The following is a 4,811-nucleotide window of genomic DNA, read 5'->3' on the forward strand; positions in this document are numbered from 1 at the left end:
AAATACTCCCTTGGGCACAAATGCAAGGAGCCCAAATTCTTTCAAATTGATGCTACTGATCATAGTTCATCAAAGGAAGCCCCACCACTTGAGGAACTAGAGGAGGAAGAAGAGGACAACTTGCAGGACAATGTACCTAAAGAACCAATTATCTTGCTACATGCTTTGGCATGGATCTATTCGCCCCAAACTCTCAAAATGAGAGGTTTTATTAAGCATCGCCCAATAGTAGTCTTGATTGATAGTGGAAGTACACATAATTTTATCCATCAAAGAGTCGCGGAAGCAGTGCATTGTTTTGTCTGAGCAGTTTCTAACTTCCAGGTCCAAATTGCTGATGGGGGGACAATGAAATGTGAAGGCCGTTGTGAAAATGTCAAACTTCAAATGGGTGATTATCAGTTAAAGACCCACATGTTTGCCATACACATGGTAGGGTGCGACATTGTCCTCGGTGCTGAATGGCTGCGCACACTGGGCCTAATCACAATGGATTTCCAGGAGTTATATATGAGCTTTAAGCAAAACAATCACACACATACCCTCCGCGGACTCCAGGCGGGAGCTCCCTCTATCATCAACTCACATCGGATGGAAAAATTGTTAAAAAAGGGCCACCAGGGAGTTATAGCTCAATTCAATGCCATCCAGGCATTCGAACCCAATTCTCTTCATATTCATCTTGAGATGCAACAGATCTTAAACAACCATTTGCCAGTCTTTGACAAGCCTCATGAGCTTCCACCCTCGAGAGGGGAACATGATCATAGCATTAATTTGGTCCTAGGGGCCCAACCACCAAATGTGCACCCATATAGATATTCGTTCGCCCAAAAGAATGAAATTGAACAAATAATCAAGGAACTCTTGGAAGCAGGCATCATTCGTCCCAGCATTAGTCCTTATTCCTCGCCGGTGGTCATGGTGCTCAAGAAAGATGGGGAATGGCGTATGTGTCCAGACTTCAGGGCCCTCAATAAGTTGACAGTCCAAGATAAATTGCCCATCCCGACCTCAATCTAGATGGAGGTTTCTATGGATTTCATTATGGGTCTTCCAAAGTCAGGAAACAATCTAGTCATCATGGTGGTTGTGGACAGACTTTCTAAGTATGCTCATTTTTTGCCCTACCCCACCCTTTTACACTGACTTTGGTCGCTCAATCTTTCATGGATCAGATTTGCAAATTGCATGGCATGCCCACTTCCATTGTGTATGATCGTGACTTGATCTTCACCAGTAACTTTTGGCAGGAGCTCTTCTAGCTACAAGGTACCCAACTATAACTCAGTAATTCATATCATCCACAAACTGACGATCAAACTGAAGCAGTCAACAAATGTCTGGGGACCTACCTTAGGTGTTTCACTTCAGAAAAGCAACATCTCATGGTACAGTGGTTACCTCTAGCCGAATGGTGGTATAACACCAACTATCATGCCACCACCAAAATGACTCCATATGAAGTAGTTTATGGTCAACTCCCTCCTTCCCCTACGTCTTATATCAATGAAGTCTCGAAGGTACAAGCAGTGGATCAACTCCTACAGAACCACACAACCATGCTGGCCCACCTTCGAGAGAATCTTCATCAAGCCTAGAACCACATGAAGCAACAGCAGATCAACATCGCTTAACACGCCAATTTCAAGAAGGGGATCATGTATTTTTGAGGTTGCAACCATATAAGCAAACATCACTCAAAGACAAGGGTTGTCAGAAATTATCTCCAAAATTCTACGGACTGTATCAAGTACTTCAGCGCATTGGAGAAGTCGCCTACAAGCTAGTTTTTCCACCCACTACAAAAATCCATCTACTCTTCCATGTCTCATGCCTCAAGAAAGTGATTGGGAACCATTGTAGAATTCAAACCAATCTACCTAAAGTGGATGAAGAATGATCAATTTGGCTCCAACCTAAACAGGTTCTTGACACACGAGCACAACACTTGCGTGGCTGCACGATCAAAGAAGTCCTTGTCAAGTGGAAAGACACCTCTCCGGAAGATGCAACCTGGGAACTAGCTACTATCCTTTAGTAGTTTCTGTAGCTTCAGCCTTGAGGACAAGGCTATTCTTATGGGGGAGGGCATGTTAGGGTCCAACCCTAACCCCCTTATTTATGTAATAGGATCGAGTCATAGCTGTAGAGTCAATAAAGCCCATATTAATAATTGTGAGTGGTTAACCCACATTTAATGAAGGGACCACAGTTAGTTGCAAATGGGCCATGGTATTAGATAGATGGTATTAATAACAACCATGGTATTGCCCCATGGTATTGCATATATGAATCCTATATAAAGGATAGAGACTCCCCTCGAGGAGCATCATGTCTTATTTTGTATTGAGCTCTGCTCTATTGAAGGTTGCCCCCTCAAAGAGGCAAGTGAACATTGCTTTCTGAATAATAAAATACTTGCTGTTATTTCTCATTGCTCTATGTTTTGGGTATATTTCTTCACATATTTGGTATTCTGGTATCGTCTTGCAGGTTAAGAGCATAACAATTTTTACTGATGAGCAACCACAGATGATTGAGATACATGTTTGACCAACCGAATCTGAATGTCAGTAAAGCTCTAAGATGGTTGACCATGATCTTTGAGTTTGACTTTGAGATCAGGTACATTAAGGGAAAAGAGAATAGGTTTGTAGATGCTCTTAGCAAGCGGATACAGGTAAATCACATTGTAGCTATGAGTTCTTATGGGATAGATTTATAGGATCAGATCTTACAGGTAGGAAAACAGGATGATAGGTACATGGAGCTTAGGCACAGATTACAAGAACATAGTACAAGTGATCAGGAAGTGGACTATAGTCTCACAACAACTGGTTTGGCCAGATTTAGGGACAATATCTATGTGTCAGACAACAGTGAGCTCAATAAGCTTATCCTGAGAGAGTTTCATGCTAAGTCGTATTCAAGTCGCCTAGGATATCAAAATACATTGACACCGATGAAAAAGTTCTATTATTGGTTGAATTCGAAGAAGGAAGTGGTAGAGTTTGTGGATAGATGTTTAGATTGTCAACAGGTAAAAGAGAAGTGCAAGAATCTAAGTGGTCTACTACAATCGATTTTGATTCCAGAGTGAAAATGGGAGGTCATTTCCATGGATTTCATTACAAGTTTTCCGAGGACATCCAAACAACATGATTATATTATAGTTGTGGTTGACAAGTTGACAAAGGTAGCACACTTCATTCCAGTAAGGTGTGATTATTCAGCTAGCGATGTAACACATGTCTTCATCATAGATATAGTGAGATTGCATGGTGTACTGAAGAAGATTGTGTCAGACAAGGATGATAAGTTCACTTGCAAGTTTTGGAAGGAGTTATTTGCAGGTTTGGGTACAAAGTTGGCCTTCAAAACAACTTATCATATGCAGACAGATGGACAGACAAAGAGGGTCAAAAGGATTTTGGAGGACATGTTGAGAATGTATGTTATGCATCAACAACAAAAGTGGGAAGAGTATCTTCCGTGGGTTGATTTTCCTTACAAAAATGGGTATCAAGAGTTGAGTCAGTGAGGATGAGTCTGTTTAAGGCACTCTATGGACAGAGTTGTAATATTCCCATCAGTTGGAGTGATCCAATGAACGAGGTACTTATAGGACCATATATGTTGGCAAAGATGGAACATGAAATACAGGTAATCAAGTAGAATCTAAAGGCGACAAAGGACAAGAAGAAGAGTTATACATACCAACATAGGGTATTAAAGACTTTCAGTTTGGAGAATAGGTGTACTTACACATCAAGCCTAAGAATATATCCTTGAGGAGTGGGCCACGTGCGAAGCTAGCACCTCGGTATTGTGGGCCTTTCAAGATCCTTGAAAGGATTGGAAAGTGGCCTATCGACTTGCATTGCCTCTAACAATGAAAGTCCATGATGTTTTCCATGTTTAATTGCTTAAAAGATATGTGAAGGATGTTGATCATGTTATTGATTGGTTTGTATTGCAGGTAGAGACATAAGGAGAATTCCAGTCAGAACCTCAGTGCATTTTGTAGAGAAAAATGCACATGCTCTAGAACCAAGCAATTGAGCAGGTTAAAGTGCAGTGGAAGCACTTTGAGCCCGATGAAGCTACATGGGAGATGCTTGATCAGATGCTGGCTATATATCCTTCATTATTCGTTGGTTGAGGTAAATCAATTTTGGTATATGTATATATGTATATGGGTGTAAATACTGCCACGAGCTATGTTATAAAGCTCCAATAAGTGATATGGTTGTCATGTTGCTATGTTGTCATGTTGATTTTCTTTTCAACAGGTTGTTCATTGTAAATATTGTAACGAGCTAAGTTATAAAGATCCATGTGCAATATGTTTTGATTTTTAGTGGTCTTGCTGGTTATAGGTGCCATTGAACACCAAGGAAGGTGTTCCCCTAAGGGAGAGGGGTTTTTAACAACCTCGGGTTAAAAGTTCATGTAATAAAGTTAATAAAGGAAAAATAAGACTAAGATCATGGGACAACTATTCCAAGCTAAATGTTGGGAAAGAAATCCTAGTGGGTGTTCATTTGTTTTATTATGGCTAAAGGAAATTGGTAATGGAAAAGGAAAATGATTTGAAAAGGAAAGAGGCATTTATTTGGAATTTCATTTATGGAAATAATGGAAATTAGGAGAAAAGGAAGGTGAAAGGTCATAGGTTGCATTTGAGGAGGAAATTGAAGGAAAATAATGGAAAATGAAGAAATTAGAGGCCTCATTAATAAAAAGGCTTCTGAGGATCAATTCACAACCTTTTGTCAGTTCACTTTTAGAGCTCTCTCTCTATTCTC

The sequence above is a fragment of the Pinus tabuliformis genome, chromosome 1_2, assembly GCF_031772625.1.
Source record: "Pinus tabuliformis cultivar Carrire ecotype Pingquan chromosome 1_2, CPIR1, whole genome shotgun sequence".
In the NCBI taxonomy this organism is placed as follows: Eukaryota; Viridiplantae; Streptophyta; class Pinopsida; order Pinales; family Pinaceae; genus Pinus; species Pinus tabuliformis.